Raw genomic sequence first — 25,258 nt, 5'->3', positions numbered from 1 at the left:
TGTGTTGTAACTTATGAACAGTATTTAGTGTCATCAGTTCACAAATGTTTACTTACTGGAAAATGGTCCACTTTGGCCCCGGTAATCAGTTTGAAAGCTGTTTGCATGACAAAACCAAACAGCCCACGCTGGGTAAAGGGCAATGTTGCAGAACTCAACTACTGGAGCAATTTAGGACCGATTCCTTTTTCGGAAATAGTAAATTAGCAGCCATAGTATCCTCGTATCCTCCTGGATACATAAAGTGTGCCTAATATCCTCAAATGACATATGAAGTGAAACAATAGCAACATCTTTAAAATCTTACCTAATAGCTTTATAATGCTAAGATATTTGTAAAGCTTATAATGTTCTGGTTTTCTACTTACTGAATAAAGCAGTGTATGCATTTAGAGTCCGCATTGTAACTGGTTGAAATAACTTAGATTTTATAGAACATTTCATAATCTTTTCAACAACTTGATTTTTATATTTAAGTTCTAACATTGGCAGATCATGAAATAGCAGACAGACTTACACGCTATGTAGAACAACATGAAGTCTAGAAATGATTGATTAATAGGATGTCTGGAAAATCAAATAAAAGGGTTGCATGATATATGTGTGTGTTTGGGAGGGGAGGTGTGTGTGTGTGTGTTTGGGAGGGGAGGTGTGTGTGTGTTTGTGGGAGGGGAGGTGTGTGTGGGTGGGCAATTTCAATATTTAACAGATGCTGACTCAGGATCATTGCAGTCAGTCATGGGTCGTCCAGGGATTCAGATGTGGGGGCGGACACTGTGTGTCTTCTTGAGCTGGATGTGTGTGGGGTCCAGCAGTGGCAGGACCGTAAGTACTGTCTGATTCGTAAATGAGTGTTGGTTAAAGACTTTCTTCATAAGTCCAGAGAGCTTATCCATTTGTGTGTGTGTTGTGTGTGTGTGTGTGTGTGTGTGTGTGTGTGTGTGTGTGTGTGTGTGTGTGTGTGTGTGTGTGTGTGTGTGTGTGTGTGTGTGTGTGTGTGTGTGTGTGTGTGTGTGTGTGTGTGTGTGTGTGTGTGTGTGTGTGTGTGTGTGTGTGTGTGGTTGTAGGCAGTACATGGTATCCATTCCTGCTGTTCTTGAAGCTGGAGCTGAGGCCAAATTCTGTGCGAGTCTCCTGCAGCCCAACGAGACTCTGGTGATGACCGTCACTCTGATGTCGGAAGAGACTAATACAACCCTCATCCAGCAGACGTCCAGTGAAGACTTTCATATCTGCACTCAGTTCACGGTCAGCTCTCCAGCAACATTTAAGTTGTAAAATCTTAATATGCCTTCATCACACATCCTGCAACACACACACACACACACACACACACACACACACCACACACACACCACACACCACACACACACACACACACACACACACACAGACAGGGCTGCCCCTGGCCAACTTGTGGCCCTACGCAAAGTTGTGTCATGAGGCCCCCCGGGTCTGTACCCAAGTCGTCACTCGTGAGGGGGGGGGGAGTGAGGGCTGCTAGTGGACCACGCTTGTGAACTCGCCGGAGCCTCGCAGCGGGGGAAACTGTGGTGCGCCGCAAGATGAGGCCCCAAGCAGTCTGCGTGATCTGCGTGTAGGGAGGGGCGGCCCTGCACACAGATTTTAAATGCAACTGCAACTCCTTGTGTGTAAAAATGTTGTGCGTTTTCACCCCAGGATGAGTTAAATACTAAAAATATATGTTTTCATTGAGATACAGCTCATTTAGTGTCTTTGTAATATTTTCTGTCACAGACTCCTTCAGTGGAAGATGATGTGGTGCAGGAGTTCCAGGTGGAAGTACGAGGCGACACATTTTACTCAAAAGAAGTCAGGAAAGTCATGATCAGAAGCTATCAACCAATGACGTTTATCCAAACAGATAAACCAATCTACCTTCCTGGACAAACAGGTAACGTAGAGAAGATGATCTATGATGTTTAACACTGATAGTACCTGGGTTCCCTTTAAAAGCAAATGCATGCAGTACAGGGTAGAAAATGCATTAGCATAATGGCATCATATTGTATATATCGACATTTCAGGATTCTATAAAATAAAGCTCCTTGCTGTCACCCCAATAAATTACTATCAAGAGATACATTTGTATGCTGTTGTCCTCTTTGATTTTTTAAAATGTTACCATACTGTAGATAGATATGTTTCTGTTCGGGCACACTAACATTGCTCTCTCAGGCAGTGAGGAATGCATTTTGTGTGCCCTAGTTTGTGAGTTAAATACACAGAAGCCCAACAACAACATGTGAGTCTGGACATTTGTGTTGGCTTATATAAGATTGGCTTAAAATAAAGAGTTTGCATAGCATATATTAAAAGTAACATTAGCTCATATAAAAAAGTTTATCATAAATATAAAACATGTGGTGTTATGTTGTGGCTTTTATTACATTTAAGCGTCTTCCTGCTGCACCAGTTAAGAGCAGAGAAGTCCCCACACTTGGATATTATAGTAATAAAACACGTTTACTGTAGGCCTATTTATAAAAACAAAAAACGTGTGAGCTAAATTAGTTGTTTATTTCAGCACCAGCTTTGTACTTCGGATCCACTACCACTTTATTGAGATCTATCATTACTGGATGGATGCCAGAAGCTATGCACGCTGAGCTTTACTTCTTGGGATATTAGACATTTTCAAATGCTTATATTAGACACATGAAATAACGTAAAGTTGTACATTTGATAGGAAATTATATGATTTCTGAGTTGACTGAAAATCGGTTTTCACCCTGATGTTAAATAGGACATATAATGCTAATTTTCAGATGTATTGTATTTTGTGCTTCTAATGTGATATGTCTTCATACGTTATTGTTCAAAAAGGTTTTTATATTTCTCATACCGCCTGTGCTTCAGCACCTCTTTTACCCTCTGTCTAAAATGCTCTGAAGGAGCTCATTCCCCTTGCTAGATAGCAAAGCTAAAGTTTATAGCAGCTCTAATATGCAGCTTGTAACCGTTAACACACTTGAACAGGTTTCAAAGTGTTGTGAACAAAAAAGTGTTACATAGTGACATCATTATGTTCAGAAGAAAGAAAAATGAGTACAATGGAGGCGTTTTAGGAAGAGGAGTGTGTGGAAGAAAAAACTCCCTCTTGAGGGAACCCCTGTTACATACTATAGGAGAGGGAGAACTCTACAAAGCATAATATGGCCTTTTAATACTGTTGTAGGAGAGCTGTAAAAGCTTCTTGTAATCTCTCTGCTTTTTATCAGTGAAATTCAGAGTCATCTCACTGGATACCAAGATGAGACCTGCCAATCAGATGGTGAGTGTTTGAACAGTCCCTCCTGAAATGTCATTCCCAAATTACATTTTTAGTGATTATGTTTAATAATGGTTCGCATTTCAATTTGTACCCCATTTGTTAACGTTTGTAGCACGTATATCCTTTAATAAGACATGACAGTAGAACTAATGTTGAGATAAAATTGAACTCTTTATCACTTTTTCTTAAAACTATAAATCAGAATGACATACTCTGAGCAACAGTATAAATGTCTGTCACACATATTTAACATAAAAGCTAAAGTCTGAGGTTACAATGACGTGCAGGTATTCTCCTATAAACTGACTGTCTTTTGGACCCTGTATGATGAAAACAATACAATTATTTTTTCTTTTGCAGTATAATATCATCGGAATTGAGGTAAGACTACAATGATGTACATAAAAAATACATGAAATAATATAAACATTTTTAAACTATTATTATATTACACTGAAGATAACCATTTTGGTTAAGTTGGATCAGAATACCGTAAAGTAATTTGGTCCAGTTTTACTAATTCCCGTTTAGAAAATCAGCATGTGCACTAAACTGTCTATGACATCAATATTTGAGTGTACTGCCCAAGCTCTTGGGAATGACATCATTGAATTCTGATAAGTTGTGACAAACAAAAAAAGGATGTAGTGTGACAGGATATTTCACAACTAATTAACAACTTAGAACAATCTCAAATAAAGGCCGCAATTTTCCTTCTTATTTGTCCCTTATCCTTAAAATATCACGAAGATTTAGCGTGACAAAAAAACGAGCTATTTCTGTACTGCCTTTTAATGGATTTCATTTGAAGTCGATTTTTTATTTTATTGCTCTGCACCCTACATCCTACTTTCGTCAAGTTCTTTTCATCTACTTTATTTATTTAATAGGATGCTAACAGGAACAGGATTGGACAGTGGCTGAATGAAACATCCGATAGTATATTGCAGCTTTCTTATGCCTTGAACTCCGAGTCTCGTGAAGGATCCTACAAAGTTAGTGTGTCGACCGGGTCTAATAAAGTATATCACAGCTTCAAAGTGGAGAAATATGGTAAGGTATTGTTTTAAGCCATCCATTACAATACATTATTAATATTAATAATGAGGCAAGAATGCTAATGATCCTATTTTGTCCACAGTTTTGCCTAAATTTGATGTTAAAATAACTGCATCTGACAAAGCAAGTATTGTTCAGGAAGAAATCAAAGCTGAAGTTTGTGCAACGTAAATTAAAGCTCTTTGCTAATTTCATTAAACATTACATTAAAGTCCGGTGTGCTGAGTTTTAACAACCCTTTTCTTCTTTGTCTTTCACATTAGGTATACATATGGACAGCCGGTGCCAGGCAGTGTTAACATAGAGATGTGCAGGCCTTTTAAACAATTTGTTAAATTCTCCCTTGACAATCCAGAGGGAATATATGCTCCATGCTACAAGGAGACAAAGCAGGTACAGTTTTTGTAGCGACACTCTGCCTCTCCTGAAGAATAGGTCTTTTCTGATGGCCATTTCTTCCCTTTTCAATTTATTTCATTGTTATTGATCTATCTTATTGTGCTTTCTAGACGGACAAGAAAGGCTGTGCCACTTTTATCTTCCCAATGTCAACCTTTACAAAAGTTGCCCAAAAAGGTTCTGCTAGATAAGTTGAAACTCACTGCTGAGATGGAAGAGGAGGGCACGGGCAAGTATTTTTATATATATATTTGTATTTTGCTTTCTCAATATATTTCTATACATTTGATATATATTTTCTATATATTTTAAAAAGTAATTTAATCCGGAATATGACATATGGAAGATGTGATTTTCTTAATATGGAGCATCCTTCTACAGGTATTTCACACCAACAAGAGAAGCATATGGATATTTTCATATGCTGTTGGAAAGCTGTCCTTCACTGACACACCCAAGATTTATGACCAAGGATCAGTTGTGGAGGGGAAAGGTAAGTGCATCTTGTCTTCACTTCTTTAGTGTCATGCAACTGAATTGCACTGTACTGTATATACTGAAAAAACATTCTCAGTAAAAACCACTTTGTCTTCACAGGTTAAAGCAGTTTATTACAACAATACACCAATTGCTGACATGCCGGTGTACCTGTTTATGGGTGAAAGGTGGTCAGCACATTTGATACAGAATCTCACTACGGACAGCAATGGTGTTGCCCCTTTCTCATTCAGCACAGTTAACGTAATGGGAACATCCGTTTCCAGGTAAGAAGGAAACAATCAAGCGTCCCACAATTATGATTCACATCATAACACTTAATAACTAACAATAAAGATGTATAAAACAAAAGCTGAAACTAAAATGTTTCCCGATATAATACAATTGACCAAGGTGGCCATATTACATGTAGAAGTGTTGACTTTCTTTACCTTAACCAATACTGGTTAAAAAAAACATAACCAATACTGGTTAAGGTAAAGACCAATATGTTATTTACATTGGTCTTTAACAATATTTACATTGTTCTTTTCTGTTATCTAGCTAAGCTTGACACCAACATTGGTCCACCACCATCATAGAACACCATACTATGAGGCTGGACATCACACAGTTTCGTTGGCCCAAGTCTCTTCTCCTGATACTAAAACTGTCAGCTTCCTGGAGGTGAAGAAGAAGGATAAACCACTTCCCTGTAAAAAAGAAGAAGGACACATCTTTATCCAATACACAGTAGTTGGAGAGGCCGAGGGCTCAGTGGATATGATGTATCTCGTAAGTAAAATGTCATTTTTGGGGCTATCAAATTCAAGTTTTATTTATATAGCCCATTTTTAAAAACGATTTTTGGTTGAGCCAAAGTGCTGTACATACAGTAAAAATGCTTTGCAATAAAGACACTTTACAGCAAATACAACAGCACAGTTTGTACAGAATATCAGTATGAGAAAACGACACCCTCTGTCCTTAGACCCTCACATCGTACAAGGAAAAACTTCTAGAGAAAACCCACAGTTTAAGGGGGAAAAAAATGGGGAAGAAACCTCAGGGAGAGCAACAGAGGAGGGATCCCTCTCCCAGGACGGACAGACGTGCAATAGATGCCGTGTGTACATCAAAGAGACAATACATTTTACAGCATATAGACCGAATGTTAGGAAATGCATGTGTCTGTAATAAGAAGATGAATCCACGAGGATTGTCAGCAATCCTGTGGGAGCCATCAGGGAAGCAGCATGACGAGACCCAAGGCAGGACCACAGAGACCTGACTCTGTGGTCAGGTGGCTGAACCTGTGTTCAGCCACCCCTAGAAGTCCAGGACTCAATCCATTGATAAACTAATGTCATTGATATTAATGCTCGCAATTGATTGGGAAAACTTTAACCAAGTTTGGAAGTGGCTAAAGTAGATGTATTGCACTTGCTGTAGACCACTAGATATCAGTAAGGCAGTGAGCAACTAGTTCAGTGTAAACAGCAAACCTAATCCATGACAAATAGCAACTGCACTTGTTCGCTTTAAATGTGGTTGTAGCATGAGTAGCTATAAGCAGATTTAATCATTTATAACAATATTGGATTGATGATATAACTTATTGATGATCCCAAAAGTATGTAAGTTCTATATTCTTTGCTTCTGAGAAGACAGTCATTTCTGAAAAGCAATACATATAATAACTTAATTACAGTGGCGAGCCGTGACTTGTATACCTAGCTGATCCTTTGCCACTCCAATTTATCATTGTAACTCAATCTTGAAATGACATCGGTCAATAATTTCACAACGATGTCATCACTATCACTGAAGTGAGCCATCATGAACGAAACTTATGCTAATCATAAATCTATCGATCATAAATCTATCGATTAGATTATGATTAGAAAATTATAAAAAGTAGGGTAGACATGTGGATATTATCAGGCTGAACAAAATGTGCATTATCTAACAGGTTCGTTACACAGGACCTTATTTCCAGCTATTTTCCAAAATCCTATGGAGAAATCCCATGCTTTTTTGTTGAGGGAACCTGAGCGCAGCTTACTTCCGGGTTTTAGAGCGCGTCACTGCACCACTTTATACACATGTATAAACTTCACAGTGGGCGGAACTTGTCATAAAGTCTGCGAAAATAAAGCCCACCCATTTAGAGGGAAGATATGATTTGTCAATTGTACTGTCATTTGGAACATTACTCTCTCATTGAGTTACTATAACTGGCCCTCTGTGAATTTACAGCAGGACAAATCGCAGAGAGGGCCAGACGAGCTTCTTTCATTTAACCCTTCACATTCCAACAGAAACTGAACAGGCAGATTCGAAGGATTTATTTCTTGGAAATGTTATTTTAAATACAATTAAATCAAGTTATTTTAATAATAATAATAATAACTTGAATTTATATAGCGCCTTTCATAACCTCAAGGTCGCTTTACAAAGAAACATACAAGGACAAGACATAAAACATAAAAAACATAAACATAAAACAGGGGCAGAAATGGAAGTGTAAGTGGGGGGGGGAGTGAGTTATGTTGGAAGGCGATGTTGAACAGATGAGTTTTAAGGGTTGATTTGAAATGTTGAGAGAAGGGGCATTGCGGATTTCTGCAGGGAGGGAGTTCCAGAGGGTTTAGGGTTTATACATTTTGGTAAAAAACTAATGAAAATAGGCAATAACTAAAAAAAACATTTTTTTAAAAATATTTTGAATATCTTAGGCCCTCAGAGAGGGCCTAGAGGGCCCTGACGGCTCGCCACTGCTTAATTAATCTTAACATTTATTCATGTAATATCTAGTTTTTGCACAAAATAATGGATTAAAGTATCAATAAGAGTATTGATGATACCGGTTGAAAAGCAGTCTGGGTTTCTATAAAATCCTAACAATACCCACCCCTATTGTTATCCAGATAAGTTTCATCACCGAGTAGTTCCCCTTTTTCTTGTCAATGTGCTTCTGATTGGTTATTTTTCACAAACAGCTCCTTTCCCCACTGCTTAAGCAAATAGTCGGTTTGCTAAACCCAGAGTTATCGGTGCATTATTCATTCTTCAACTTTTGAAATTCCCCAGGTCCTATCCAGAGGTGCCATTGTCATGCAAGGAGTTAAACGGGTTGAAGTGCAAGATAAATCAGGTGAGAAGAGAAAGACATCTTAAAATCTCCCTTTAAATAAGCATTGCTAATAATTATTTTTATTGTTTTATTGATCCAAGGAGTCATGTTATTGAGGATTGTGGTTCATAACAGTTGGTTTGTGTGTTTCAGTGAATGAGGGCCCAGGTGTTCTTTAAGCTCACAGTGTCTCCAGACATGGCTCCAGACATCCAGGTTATAATTTACGCATCCTCCCCAGTGAGACTGTGATCGCCAACAGCGCCGACTTCTCCATTGAGAAATGCTTCAGTTCACAAGGTCAGTTTGAGGAGTCACTGTTATGGTCAGATGTAGGTATAGAAAAAAGTGTATATTTATCTGTGCTGTCAGTCTCACGCCGGTTTGATGGGCGCTCAAACATCATTGGTCAATAGGAATCAACTACGAAGCTTCTGATACCATAATCTTGATACATTTGCCTAAAGATTATGTTCATATGCAGATATATTTTTATAAACATTCCAAAATACTAACTGTTGTGGAAATTCCAAGATTAATCATTTTTTTGTTCCTGGTAAGAAATAACAAATATAGAAGTTAAACCAAAGTGTTGTTATATGAGATCCCTCATGTTGTGGGTAAAGCATGTGGTTTGACTGAAGCCATGACTGTGATGGAAACTTCTGAAGCAATGGAGACAGGACTCAGAGGGACACGAGGGGAGCAGGAACTTTGATGGCAAACACTGATGGTTTATTTGGAGCTTTGGCCGGAGAATTCACAAGACATGTGCTGTGCCACGAGTTGACACAGTGGTTGCCAAACCAATTCTGAAGAACTCTTCCACAGTCGGAGGTTCTATCTAGTTCAGAGTGTAATCAACATTCCTCATTAGCGAAACTAAACAGTCGTAGAGTAGACACTGAATCAACAGAAGTTGTCAGCTGTGGCTAGAGAATGTGCACCCAGGAGCCCCTTGTGAGTAAGATAAGAAGGTGCTCCAGATGTCCCTAAACAATAAACTATCTCATGTCAAGTTGTGCCCGGTTGTAAAACTGGCAACAACGACAGCTTGAGCAGCCCCTCCTCCTTAAGGGGGATAGCAGCAAGCCCACGGCTGAAGATGTGTGTCCATAGGAAGGAGAAACAGACGAAGAATGTCAAAGGTCACATACCTAAGCAAATTATTCCCTAACAATGACCAGCCAATTAAAGTTAAGTTTAATCTTAGCCGAGGTTTAGTATTGAGCCGAGTTTTACCTATGGAGGGACTTTTAACCTTTGAGAACCATTTACATGCACAAAAACCTATATAGCACACGACAGGGAAGGGAAAACCCCAAAAGGCATAATATGGCCCCTTTAAATGTTGAACAAGGTTGATTTTTGGTGCCTACCCTCTCACCTTGTCACTTCCCAAAAGGAAGCATCGACATAAGCAGAGTTGGGATTGGGGAGTGAGAATAACAACAATATCTAAACATCACATTAGACACAGAAGTTGATGCAAGCCACTATGATTTATTTATTAAGCGTTGGCAGGAACAACAGCTAGCCCATGTCATTCCACTAAAACACTATCTAGCTATGTGTGTCTGGCGTGGGGACATTACCCCTCTAGGCACTTAAGACTAAATTAAAGGTTAAACTACACATTTGTGTAAGGTTAAGAACAGTGTAGGTTCTCAAAACAAATCATCTCACCCTCTGGTTGATTAGATATATTTTTGTATATACGTCAGGTGTCGCTGGAGTTCTCTCCATCCTCGGCCGTCCCCGGAGAGCAGACCATCCTGCAGGTGAAGGCCCTGCCAGACTCTCTGTGTGGTGTCAGCGCTGTCGACCAGAGCGTCCTCATCAAGGAGCCAGGGAAAACTCTGGATGCAGACAAGGTACCTGCTAGAATCAACCACAAATAGATACATAGTTAACGTCACCTCAGCATAAGCTTTAACAGAGGTTAGAGTTTGTGTTGTCATTTCCTTGTGTCATGGTAATCATTATCTTCTTCTACCAGTTGAATATCGTAAACAATTATGTAAAACATCTGTTTAATGCAGCTTGATGCTGATTGTGTTGCCATATTTACCCAGTTGAGGCCCACTGTTTTTGAAAATGCTTTTGGAAAAAGTTATGATCATATTTGCGAGGTGCTGTTTGAACAAATATTATTTATATTCATATTTCAAGATAAAAGACTACAACTTAAATCATAGAGCTCCCCTAAAGAACAACAAACACTTTCTTCTCAGATATTCAACTTGTTGCCTGTCAAAAAAGCATCCCGTGTTCCACATAATGTTGAAGATCGTGTAGAATGCTTGCTTGTGAGACCCAGAAGATACGCTATTCCATATCGTGAAAGAAACCAGAGAGATGATGCTCATACAGTTTTCCAGGTACTTAGTGCACAAACATTAATGTACAAAATAAAGCATACACCAATATATGTTGTTGTTGCCTAGTTAATCAACTTTTAAGTGATGACTGTATTCATGTATTTAGAATGTAGGTATGAAGATGGCAACAAACCTGGTTATCAGAGTGCCAACATGCCTCAAGTACAGAGGAAGAGAATACCACCAGGGCCATGGTATTTGATTTTCTTGTTGTATCAAATGACACATTCTGTTTATTTACCAGCTTTTAAAAAGATCACTATGTCATTGCTTTCTGCTGTTTTTGATGGATTATTATATGCTTTAATTTCAGGTATGCATGTAAGATATAAATCTGCTCCAGAAATAATGCGAATGATGAGCACACCTTCCTTAGACCAACATTCTTTTGATTCACCGATTGAGACTGTCCGCACTTTTTTCCCCGAGACCTGGATATGGGAGCTTATAGAGGTTGGGTAAGATTTTGCCTCAAATCGTTTTCATGGTCATGAATTGAGGGAGTTTCTCCCTGCATAAAGGGATAGCAGGAAAAGCACTGTTCAAATAGAATGTTTTTTAACCTGCTGGCTCAAATATATGTAAGGACTTTTGTTATGCCAAGGAACATGTATTCATCATTTTTACAGACATTTCTTTTTAAATGATTCTGTAGGCGGAATAGTGTTTTTTTGGTGCTAGTGGGAATCATTTTCAGGGTTAGGCTTCTATTACCATCTCAGGATTGCGATCTGAGGAGGGCTGGGGAAATGAATGAGAAGTCACACAAGTTAGCGTATAGAATGGTCTGGCTTTATTCACATTCCTTAAGTTTGTGTCTTTGCCAAAGAATAACATATTTATTTATGTTCCTAAGCTCAAAACTAATTACTAAAAATGCCAAACACATACAGTACTGTGCATGTGTTATTCACATGTTAGTTCTGACCATTCATTACACAACTTCACAGAATAATAATAATAATAATGCAATAACTGTTCCTCATAACTTATAACATATTTACAAATACAATTATTTAAAAAAACATATAGAATGTTCTGGCAATCTCTCAACTTCTTCAATCTTGACCCTAATCAGACCTCAATCCAATGTAAGTGTAGAGCCCCATATACAGGTTAAACTGTATAATAGCATGTACATTATATCATTAAAAGTGTAATGAAGCTTGGTGAACATTCAATTTGTAAATACATTTTTTTAAATGTTTTTAATTATGGTGATCGTTATATCTTACTTATGTATATGCCTCATTATTACAGTCTTGTACACTACATCATGTATGTTTTTAAGTTCACAGAATCTGTTTGTGTGCTTCTGCTGATCCAGAAAGTCTGGAGCGAAGGATGTGTCCGTCACAGTCCCAGACACCATCACCACCTGGGAGACGGAGGCGTTCTGTTTGTCCTCTCAAGGTTTTGGCTTGGCTCCTCGTAAAGAGATCACTGTCTTCCAGCCCTTCTTCCTCGAGCTCAGCCTGCCCTACTCCATCATCCGAGGGGAGCACTTTGAACTGAAGGCAACCGTCTTCAACTACCTGACCAGCTGCATCATGGTAACTCATGTTTTTCAAATGACCTACATTATTACGTCAGCATGCTCATAATAGTTGCTAACATGCTTGAGATGTTTACCGTCTTAATTTAGTGTGTTAGCATGGTGACATTTGCTAATTAACACTTAACACAGAGTACAGTAGAGGCTGATGTATTAGGCCAATTACATATTTGACCTGATTATGCTGCTATATGCAAAGTTAAGGGATCACCAGGTGAAAATGTAACAAATGTTATGGAAATGCACCCAATATAAATGCAATTTATAGTTGTATAATGACTGCACTGTACTTTGACTGAATTGCATATCCTTCATCTCATTGCATAGAAATGTATCTCTTGATAGGTTGTTTCTTTTCAATAGGGTTCCTCCGGCGTTGCCTTTACACAATCCTACCTCCAAAATGTCCCAACAAACTATTTATTTGTTGCATCTGTCTATGACTGTTTTTTGCAGCATGGATTCTGCTCAGAACTTTCCCCATAGACATTGTTATTGTGTGTTGCGTTGCAAGTGACACATCCTTTGACATCTGATCGGAATTGAAGTTCTGGAGTCAATTTGGATATAATCGGCATATGCCAGAAATAGATTTTGGCTGGCATTCTAAACAAGGCCTTTGTCCCTTACTCATTGACCAAGTTCTTAAAACATGTGCCTCTTATTTCAGATTGGACAAGATTACTGAATAGATACTCAGATGATTCACTCAATATTCCTTATACTTGTGATCCCACATATTTCTCTGAACACCATAAATCAAATTAACCCCATTAAAAGTGAATGGGAAGCGTCTCCGTTGAAGCCCGCGATGGAACCGTGTGGACGTACCGTTAGAGGTTTTAGTTTAGCGGGATAATCTCAACATATTAACACCAATCTTATAATTTTCTAAGTATTAATGTTATCGCCAAAAGGCTTAAAACAAACTCACAGTTGCATGTTTTAAGCCACCGCCACTGAGTTAAAGGCAACTAATGTTCTATGTTTATTAATCTCATTTGACCACCTTTTTTAAGACACGGAAGCTTCAGATATTCATCGGTTACTTTCGATGAATATCGTTAAATTACGGAATTTATGTTGTTAACAAAGAAATATCTTAAGCTCATGTGTTTTACCGCAGATTTCATTTCATTCTAACCAAAAACCCATTCAAAGAACTGAGACCCAGAGACATAGGAACCGGACGTGCAGTAATGCCAACACATTTCTGGATTTTTGGAATCATTCCTGATTCTCCTTTACATTTGTTTTTAAATATATTGCCATCTCTCTCAACAGGTTACTGTGGCTCCAACCCCCTCCTTAGATTACACCCTTACCCCCCTCTCTGGTGACCAGTACACATCCTGTTTGTGCGGCGGTGAGCGCATGACCCTCAGCTGGACCATGGCCCCCTCAGCTTTAGGTGAGAGAAGCATGTTTTACTGATATGAAATGTTAGTCTGCCAAGGTGAATACAACCTTTTTTAGCTCAGTGAAATCATATCTACCTTAGTGACAGAATGTTTATACACGATAATTAATAAAAACACAATTCTTGATCAAGTTTCACATCTTGTTTGTTGTTCTCTTGTAGGGGTTATGAATGTGTCAGTGACTGCTGAGGCTGTGGCATCCCAAGCTTCATGTGACAATGAGATTGTGAGCGTGCCAGAAAGGGGTCGTATTGACGTGGTCAAACGTTCTCTCATAGTCAAGGTCAGGACGTTTAAACAAAATGAGAAAGTATAATAATTTATCCATTTACTATAGGGAAAATGTTGAACTCACATTATTTTCCTTTCAGGGCGGAAGGAACTGAGATGTCCAAGACCTACAACTGGCTGCTCTGCCCAGAAGGTCAGTTTGTTCAGGAAAAGAAACAGCCAAAGGTTATAAGTTAGTTAGGAGTACATTTCATGTAAAAAATATAATGAATACATTCAGTAATTACAATTATTATGGAAATTGTGTTAAGTTAAGTGCAGGTGTCATTGATTTATGGAAGGTCATTGTGTAAATACATTTGATCAACCTGATTTTTATTTATTAATGGACAACAATTTGTGTGATATTTTATCAAACTACCAATACAATATGTAAAAATCTTAACAACATCTTTGTTTTGTACTGAGCTGAGGGTTTGTTCCCTGTCTGCACACAGGAGAGGCTTTGACAGAGGAAATAGAAATACAACTGCCTGAGAACGTCATTGTTGGATCTGCCCGCGCTTCGCTATCAGTTCTGGGTAACATTTCTGATCAATAGGCTTCCCTCTCTTGAAGCTTTATCAATAATGGTATCAGTAATAAAATAAAAACATCTCTGTCTGAATTTTCTTTTTCGGAGATATCTTGTTTTGCTTTAATAACATTGTTGTCAAACAATTCAAAAACCTTTCCCTTCACATGTTTTACTAAAATTTGAACTAAGAACAGAGAAAATCTCCCCTTTAGCAGATGATTTGAAAGCCGGCTACTTGTGCTTTTGTGTGTGTTGGAAGGATGAAAGAGTGTTGGTCGTTCGGATGATACTGAGGAGGGTAAGAAAAAGTATTAGCTTCATTGTTTTTGTGCAGGTGACATTCTGGGCAGGGCTCTAAACAACCTGGATGGGCTGCTGCAGATGCCGTATGGATGTGGTGAGCAGAACATGGCGCTCCTGGCCCCCAACATCTACATCCTCCAGTACCTGAAAAACACTCAGCAGCTGACCCCAGCCATCAAGGACAAGGCTACCAACTTCCTGACCAGTGGTGAGTCTTGTTTACATTATCGTGTAGTTAAAAAACAATCAACAATTGAACAAACAACAACAACAAATTGACACCAGATGGACACACGATAAAGGTAATTTCGGCTCTGATCGTAACAACATCGGGCCAGTCGTGAGGGCATCTTAAGCCATCGTATGACCACCGGTGGAGTTTCTCGGCTCCGGCAGCAACTTCGTGAGCGGTGGCAAAATCTTTGACATGCCCAAAAATCGTCAAAGGACCTTGCGAAGGTTCATTTTCGTGTTGAATTTGTGTGTCCATTTTGCCCTTTGTAAGGCACTCGTGAGGGCATCTTGTCAAATCGTGTCATCTTCGTCTGATCATCGGTCGGTGCCATCGGGCATTTTTCGCCTCATGAAGACAATACGAAGGAAACAAGAAGCTGCCCGATTGTCTTAGGAAGGCAACACGACTACGTGAAGCCCTCGCAATGCCGTCGTGTAGCCATCGTATTATAGTACGATGACATCGAGATTGCATTTATTGCACAACAAAATCATGTAAACATAATAATAAATAAATAACCCAATTTGTGTTCTGTGAAACTGAAAAGGATATTACATTGTTTTTGTTACTTTCGTTGCAGTTGTATGTCTAGAGCAACTTGCAGGGTTTTTTTTTTCTAGATGTATTCTTAACCTTGCCTGAAAATTACAATTAAAGAAGTTAATGCAGGATTTCATATGTTTTACGAGACATAAGGGCAGGAATTCAGAGTAAAAGGAGCCGTTTTGAGCTCTGCTACTAAAAACTGCTTTTTTGTTACGTCATACGTCAAACGCGTCATATTACGTCACATGGGGGAGCAACTTTTTCGGACTCCTTCTCTGCCCAATCAGCGGTAGTAGTTTGTAGTTGGTTTGAGCGGTTGTGATTTAGTGAGCTGGTATTTTTTCGGGTAATTTTACATTACATTTCAACATTTGTAATCATGGTGAGCTTGTGTTTGTGCAGGTTGCACAAACTCCAGCCTGTCGGGACATCGTGTCCACAGTTTCCCTAACAGGAAAAGGACCGGAGCTAGCTTTCGTTCCTGGGTGCATTGTGTGAGGTGCATCCACTTCCTTGCAGCACATACTCTCCACAGTTGAGGCCTATCAAACAAAAATATACATGAACCTCACGGGAGTCACTCCTCAGTTTATACTGTGTTTTGTTTCAATTAATGTATCATTTAGTTACAAATATGTGATATACAGTATCTGAACAACAAAGTGGTAAAAAATTATTTTCTTCATTTATTGGAAACATTTTCATGATCGCTTTTTTCGTTTATACATTTTAAGATTGGCGTTTATCTTTTTTGAGAATGAGTTCTTATTTTATTTAACGTATTTGGGTCTATAACAGATGATACAAATGTTTGTGTCAGTAAATGTGTACTAACAGAGGCGGGGGTGTGTATGGAAATAACGGGGACAGAGCTGCTGTCAGACGATCAGCTGTGCAGCGTCATCACAAACGGACATCGCTTCACGTGACGCTCCGGAGGAAAGGACGTTCCATTGCTCTTAAAACTCATTTCCCTGCTTCTCGTGGTTTCCTTGCATCTCTCCATGCTTCCCTGGTGGGAGGGACTAGTCGCGGGGAAACGACGCAAGTGAGGGACGCAAGGAATTAATTTAACCGAAGTGAGAAGGGCCCTCTCTCTCCCCTCCGGTACACAGCACCGTAAGATAAGGTGACCAGATTTTCTAAATTAAAACCGGGGACATTTTAGTTTTTCAAAATCTCATTAACATATCAATTTTTCTTCACTGTAAAGAAAAAAGGGGGACAATTCTGGTTCAATGTAATTCGAACATTTTAACTGTTGGATACAAACAGAAGGACGATAGCTCATATATGAGACTTCAAAGGTCTTTAATGTGGAAACTGTACATCAGATTGTCCTGATTCTCTCTGAGTGATTAGATGGGGTGTCCTGCTATCACCCTGAAGTGAAATAAGTCTTTGATACTGGATAGTTTTTGTTTTATTCTTATCTAAATATAGAGGAATGATAGCTCATATATGAGACTACAAAGGTATTTTATTTTTGAAACTCTACATCAGATTGTCCTGATTCTCTCTGAGTGACTAGATGTGGTGTCCTGCTATCACCCTGGAGTGAAATAAGTCTTTGATAATTTGACAGTTTTTTATTTATTCGTGTATAAAAACAGAAGGACGATAGCCCATATGAGATTTCAAAAGTATTTTATTTTGAAACTCTTCATCAGATTGTCCTGATTTTCTCTTATTGACTAGATGGGGTCTCCTGCTATCACCCTGGAGTTTAATAAGTATTTGATTGACTTCGAATGACTCTTTGATTATGGACAGTTTCCATTCAATAATAATCAAAATATAGATAGACAATAGATCTAATTTGAGATTTTAAACAGCATACATTTTAAATTGTGCTTCAGAAAGTAATGTTATTTTAGGAGTGTTGTGAGATGGTGTCAACAACAATTGAAATTAGTCACCCAGTGGAAATGTCAGATATGTCTTCATAACTGTATCCTTACATTTTACATTCACTCAGTTATAATGTGGTAGTTATACGTAGTATGTTTTAAATTATTATTGATCACATTATATAGTACATATTTCTTAATTCAAGCTCTAGTATATATGAATATGTTTGGTGTGATTTTTAGGTGTATTTGTTATTGACCGAGTAAACGCTTTTATTTTGAAGGCAGTTTTTACAGGCCTCTACCGTAATGCATAGGATATTCACGCACCGCAATACAACGTGCAGGCTGGCTTGACTGTGTTTTTCGAAGTGGGGGCTGGCTTGACCACAGTCTGTAGTGTTTCCCCAGTGTTTCCTGACATGAAATGTTTTATTTCACGTTGCTATGTGTTTTTAACGTATATTAAAACACGGGGACATTTCCGGCGACAGGTTCAACCGGGGACAGGGCAATACAAACGGGGACTGTCCCCGGAAAACGGGGACGTCTGGTCACCCTACCGTAAGACGTAGTGTGGAGTTGCATTAGGTAACGCGAGATACGGCTGGTACTTGCGCATTAGTTTCTGTTATGGATCAGTATCAACAGTCCTGCCAGTAACGTTACTATATTATTATTATCAATACTACTTTAGTTATAGCCTGATATATGATAGCTAACTTTACAATGTTGTGATGTGACCGACGTTAGCTAACATTAACTGTAGCTAACGCCGGTCACTCACCAAGACAGCTGCCCTGTTCCACTGATTCTCCTCACACCACAGCTCCATTTCTCTCCGATGGCCGTTATTTCTTCTAATCCTTGGCTGCTCCTGGTCTCTTGGCCGCCTAGCAGGCTCATAATTATAAGGCTGTGGTCCGTCATATGCATACGAATATACATTTTTAACCTCTTCTGTGTCAAAACTAGCATTGTGAACCATGTTTATTAATACGTTAGACCTGCCGCTCTGCCTCATGTGACGTCACACGTGGGTGGTCTTTTTTAATGCGGAAGTAAAAATGTCTTACAAAAACGACGCCAGATGTCACTATAGTGTATATTTATGTATATTTATTTGAAAATCTAGTGTATGCATAATTTTCCTACACATTTATTCACTGGGGTCTATAACCTGCAAAATGCTCTTTAAATGTAATTTAGGTTAACTTCCTGTTTTATTTAGATGCTTTTATTTTGAAGGTGAGTTTACGCTGTTGACAGGAAGTTGTTGTTGCTATGGAAACAACATGACGGAGATAAGTAATATCTTCTAATCTACATATAAAGATGGAGAAAGTAAAGAATAAAGTGTATGTTTAAATGTTAGCACCCCCCCGAAGAGGCACAAGCTCTTACATTGAGTCTGGATACATTCTAAATCATCAGTAACGTCTACGACCATATTTCTGTGTGTGGTTCGGGTGCCATCGTGTGGCCTTCTGTAGGCATCGTACTTGCTTCGGCTGTTGCTTGGCTGTTGACCAAGTTCGGGGCCATCTTCGTGTGAAATTCACAATTCCATATTCGTGTGTCCATCTGGTGTCAATTTCGGGACAGTGTGACAGGGGCTTAATGGATCTCAAAGTCCTCAGTCCTTGTTGACAGTGAGCAAAACAATTTTAATAGTTTGAATCCACAGCTGGTTAGAAAATGGTTGATTCTCCCGTTTGGAAAATCTTCTATTTTTACAGCATGCTAAAACCTGCGAAAGATTGCAGTTGTAACCAGAAAGTGGCCATATGTGTACTCTTGGTGGGCTGATTTTACTACCATGAGTAGTGTTGCGACCATTGGATAAAGGGAGCACAAGATGAAAATGATTAACTCTAATGTGTAAAAATGTTATTCAAATAAATAAGCAATCTATCCAATCTAAATGACGAGTCCCCTAAATCTTCAAAATCGACCAAAATGTATACAAATTAGTCCACCAGGAGTACAAATATGGAAATAAATGGACTCAGCATCCTCTATAATCCCAAAACCACTCCAAAATGGTCCAAATCAGCCAAGCCATTTTTAAACTATTGTCACCAAAGGCTATAATGGTAATCCATGCTAATTAACGCAATTTATGTTGATTGTGCATATTGCTCGACATATATCCGGCAGTTTATATGTGCTGCGGACCTGTACTATACATTTCCAGCATAAAACTTTGATGTACTACTCAACATTTCCGGGCTACAAAAGGACCCTATGAGCTGGCAACTATACTAATATGTAATGAGCATCGTTAAATGCACCTTTTTATGACATCATGAAATACATTTACTTCAAAACATGAACTTAACTTAGCAAAATCCTTTCAAGTCTTACAAGTTTGTTTCTATGTTGATACAGGCTACCAGAGACAGCTGAACTACAAGCATATTGATGGTGCCTATAGTACATTTGGAAAAGGAACTGGGAACACTTGGTGAGAAAACTGCTGATCGATCATCAACATCTAAGAACAACAATATGTACATGCTGTTGAATTTTCACCCTGTGATACTAAGACATAAGGATTACCCAGTGATAACAGAGAGATGATGCACATTGGAGCACACATGTTGTGGAAAATTTTATTTTATTACCATGAATGGGCTATATCAACACAAGCAAGTTAAAGTATTTCAAATTAATGCATGAAATAGCCTGGTATGTTTTGTACCTCTTGAGACATTACACAGATCATGATCTTTGGTTGTTTAATTATATCAGTCATGTTTTAATATCCTCAGGCTGACTGCTTTTGTGGTGAGATCATTTGCCAAAGCACAGTCTTTTGTCTACATTGACCCAGCAAAGATGGAAGAGTCTAAGATTTGGCTCCAAAGGGAAACAACGAGAAAATGGCTGTTTTGAACAGTCAGGAAAGCTGTTTAACAACAGAATGAAGGTAATCAAAGTCGTTCTTCTCATGAAAATACCTGATGATAACTGAAATTTAGAAGGTTAGAATTGTCAATTTTCACTGAACCACATCTTGCTGTACCTTATTTAAATGCAAATACACAGTCAGTAGCTTTCAGTATTGGATAGCAGCCGGTTTTACAAAAATGTGTGACATGCAAGCGGCGATTTGCAAGATTTGTCTTGCAAAATAAACCCCATAATTGCAACTCATACATGAGCATAGCGAGAAACATGTGGGCTCAGAGTGACAACCATGTGAAAATGTCCTGTTTCCCCCCATTTGTACACTGCTTGCAAGCCGTGCTTAAAATTACTTCTGTGAATCAGGCCCTGGGTGTGGGAGGTGCTGTGCTAATCTGTATGTTTGATGGTTTTTCTCTACAGGGAGGTGTGTCTGATGAAGTGACTCTCAGTGCCTACATCACTGCTGCTTTCTTAGAGATTAATGCATCTGTGGATGTGAGTACACCAAGGAGTGCACTTAAGATTGCTGTGACACCTGTTCCTCCTTCAATTTCATTGTGTTGGGTGTGTGTGTTTGTGAAACCATTTCATTACATATTTAATAATTTTAACAAATCCTACATTATTACAGAAACGTGTGATGATTTATGGAACAATACTTCCCACATCCTTTCTCTGGGTGTACTTTTCTCTGCCCAATGAAGCTAAATGGATCTTGTGCAAAAGAAGAATTGGGCTTTAGGATTCATTATGTCAGTGTTTTTTACATAATTATATTCTTCTCGGGCTAATAATTATGAGTTTGAAACCGATTTGTCAAAGTTCTTTAAAGGGAACCAATCAGGCTGGTCAACCACCACACTGTTCAGATGATAGATGATAGATAGATGAACATCATGCTGAAAATACTTAGGATTAATGATTTGTCTGTAGTAATATCCAAAATATTTATGTTGTTCGGTACATTTGACTAACCTTAGTGTTTTCGCTCAAAATACTTACTGGTAAAGACTTGTTTCTCATGTGCCTTTTCTTTTTGCTGTTGGTTAACATTATAACCTGCATGTATTGAAGTTTTCTCTCTTGATAACATTGCGGTCAAATATAATAGCATCAAGAACTAGAATAAACTTGGTGTTTTGATGGATTAAATCAGTTCAGACCTGACTTTATTTACTGTGTAATTCTTTGAATCTGATCTAGGATCCTGTGGTGAACAAGAGCCTGTCTTGCCTCAAAGAGTCCATCGGTGACCTCAGTAACACCTACACCACAGCTGTGATGGCGTACGTCTTCACCCTGGCAGGCGACATGAGACCCGTGCTCACCTTCTCAATCACCTAGACACTGTTGGAATACAAAATGGTGAGTCATTTTTCTTAAAAATATCTTTCTGGATTCACTAATGTGGGTGTAGCTTACCTTGTATCTGTTTGTGTGTTTGTGGATGGCTGATTCAGGAGGTTTCCTTCACTGGTCTCAGACAGCATCCGAAAAATCAGCCTCTCTGTCTGTGGAGATCAGCTCCTACGTGCTGCTGGCCAAACTCAGTGCCTCTCCCACTACTGAAGACTTGGGCTATGCTGCTGGCATCGTTAGATGGCTGGCGGGCCAGCAGAACTATTACGGAGGTTTCTCCTCCACACAGGTACAGCACACACTGCTTACAGCTGGACTTACAGTTAAACATATAAGCTACCCTGATCAAAATGATGAACAAAGTTACCTAAAATGTATTTAGCTTTGCTCTGACCTAGCAACATTTACAAATGTAGGCGCACACAAACTATGGCATTTTTGTATGCGTGTTGTAGGACACAGTGGTGGCTCTTCAGGCTCTGGCTCTCTACTCCGCTCTGGTGTTCAGTCCAGGAGGTTCAAGCACGGTGACAGTCCAGTCTCCCAGTGACACTCTGACATTTGATGTGAACCAGAACAACAAACTGCTCTACCAGGAGAAGCTGCTGCAGGACGTGACAGGAAAGTTCAGCCTGGAGGTGAAGGGCACTGCATGTGCTGCAATGCAGGTCAGTGGTCATGCAGATGTACCTGTTTCTCTTTGAGATACGTACACCACAATCGGGCAGCTAATATATTAGCTGCCCGATTGCTCAACCACCAACACTATGTTTTGGTAAATTATGGCCTTGAATTGCCAGATTGACATTAAACTGACACTGACATTAACTTTAAGGCACAATTACAGTTATTATCAACTTTGCTAAAGTTGGCGAGATAGCCAGGATAAAGTTCATAGCGACCGTCATATCACAGCTTGTAACCATAAACACACCTCAACAATTGAGCCGTTTCAGTTTGTTGTGAACAAAAAACCATTTCCATACTTCAAAACAATTGTAGGTAAAGTTGGTGGACATACAGTTTCAACTTGATAGCATTAGCTAGCAACTTAGCTGAGGTCGGTGCTGTATTTGCAGCTCAACTTCCATAACAGCTCGGAGCTTGAACCCCCATTAGTAGCTACATTGTTTGTTTCAAGACATTACAAATCCAAAAGTAACTTTACAGGTTTTGAACCTGAGTCGCAAGATTGGCCTAACAAAGTCTTTCATCCGACCGTGAACTGTGCGTGGTTCAGGAAGCAATCCTAAGGAATACTCTACTGGTAGAAATGAATTTCAGCCACTTGTATTTAACTCCTGTTATTTTGGTTGTCCACACAAAGGTCCCTTCAAACTGTACATATAGCAGCTAACAGCGTATTTTCGACATGGTGTTGCAGGTATACAAACTAACCTTCCACCTAGGACCTAGGTCCAACAAAAAAAAGCCTCCGCTCGGGTCAAGCTCTGCCGTGGCTCATTTGGAGCACTAACCAATAGAAGCGTGAGATGTAAATCGTGATGTCATTATGTGATGAAAAAAACAAAGGAGTCAAATCGAGGAAATTCTGCCACGTAAACTTTGGTATTTTGGCCTTGGAAGACCATTTACATGTGTACACGTGTATTTCTATCATTCCACTACAATTACGCGAATACTAGGAGTTTGTAGAATTAAGATAAAAGGGATCAGGGTCTGGGATTGTTGTGCTTGTTGTCCTTCAAGAAATAAAATGTGGATGAATGTATATAACGAGGTTGTACTTCTTGATGGGGTAAATCCTGACTAATCATATATTAAAAGCAAAGGCAATCTCGAGTTTCGGAGTTCACTCTTTATGAATAGTGTTCTCCTTGTGTCTCTCTTTTCCAGATTTCTCAACACTATAACATCCCAACTCCTACTGACGCAACAACCCTCAGTGTCAATGTAAGACCAGAGTTCGACTTGCGCCATCAAAAACACCAAACTCACTCTGAATCTTCAGTCCCGGTAAGTTATCAACAAGCAGATTCATGCGAAAGAAGAACCATGACATTTCTTAGATACAATCCTCTGCATCTACCATCTTGAACTATGTAACTGCTGGAGGATGGACATGGGACAAATGAATAGCACTTGCCTTACAGATTTAGTGGAAAGGAGACCAGCACAAACATGGTGATACTGGATATCAAAATGCTCTCTGGATTTGTCCCAGACCAAGAATCTTTGAAGAGGGTGAGTTATTTCAGTAACTTTCACCTTTAGCTCGAAGTTTAAAAATCTTCATCTGTTGTTGAGCCACCCGGCTGATTACCATCTCCTCACAGCTCAAAGGAGCCCTGCTGGTGGATCGCGTTGAACAAAAGGAGGATCATGTTCTGGTGTACATACAGGAGGTGAGAGAAATCCTATCCTCAGCGAGCAGCAACTGATGATGCCCTTCACATTTGTTATTCATGGTTTTGTTTCTTTTTATCCCAACAGTTACCAAAAGACATACCTATCAACCACAGCTTGGATCTCAGACTAGAGATCCCAGTGCAGAACATGAAGCCAGCCGTGGTCAAGATCTATGACTACTATCAGCCAAGTAAATCCTTACGAACCCCTAACAGAGACTACAGGCCACACTGATACACTCTGCTCCAACCTGAACATTATCAGAATAGTAATGTTTAAAAATGATGTTGTGCTTGGATAGATTATTGTCTCCTTATCTTCTGCTTCTTTTTCCTTCATTCCTCTCAGGTGACCAGGCTGAGACAGAATACACATACCCTTGTGTTTCAGGTAACAATCTGTAGTAACATACAGCAGAAATACAATTTTGACAAAAGTATTTTTTATGGCCAACCCATTCTTTTTGCAATTTGTTTGCAATAAATCAACAAAGTGTCCTTAGTGCGACCTTTGCCTAAGCTTGAACAAAATTAAGCAAACAGCCAGATTAGATTAATATGAATCACAGTATAATACTTTTTATTATTTTGCAGCTTAAAGAGTGAAGTGTGGTCTTCCGGCCGTCAGGAATTCCAGTATGATTTGATCAAAAATACATTATATGAACCTTCGTACTTGATAGTATTCTGCTGCCATCCCTTACAGCTGTGTAACTACATGTGTCTGAAAATGCTTTATGTTTCATGCTTTATGGACAAAGAACATTAAATGTCAACTCTTAAAACTGGTCTTCCACTTTTTTTATCTTTCTGCTTTTAAATAATAGTTTTCACAACTTATTTCAGATTGGATGGTCAAAGGGTGACCAATGAGCATGACTGTATGAGGACAAAGAAAACAAATGTAATACTAAAATTGTACCTCGATTTGTTTCTGTTGGATGTATGCAAGCTATGTAAGAAACATGAAAAACACACAGATTTGTATGCTGACATATGCACGCTCAAAACTGTTACTTTGGGCCATTTGTCTAAGGGGTTGACAGGCAGACCAAGAGCCACAACGTCCCTGCTCTTAATCCAGTGGCTTATTAGCTATGGCTTTTTTTTTACAAAAATAGCTTAATCACTGCTCTTTCCAACCATCTTCTG

General features: G+C 39.1%; 1 pseudogene; it reads left to right on the top strand.

Annotated features, from left to right (window-relative positions):
* Positions 1 to 738: 738 nt before the first annotated feature.
* On the top strand, positions 739 to 24,891 carry LOC117562148 (annotated as a pseudogene).
* Positions 24,892 to 25,258: the final 367 nt, after the last annotated feature.

Source organism: Gymnodraco acuticeps, unplaced genomic scaffold, assembly GCF_902827175.1.
Source record: "Gymnodraco acuticeps unplaced genomic scaffold, fGymAcu1.1, whole genome shotgun sequence".
NCBI lineage: Eukaryota > Metazoa > Chordata > Actinopteri > Perciformes > Bathydraconidae > Gymnodraco > Gymnodraco acuticeps.
This window is presented reverse-complemented; position numbering and strand designations above follow the sequence as displayed.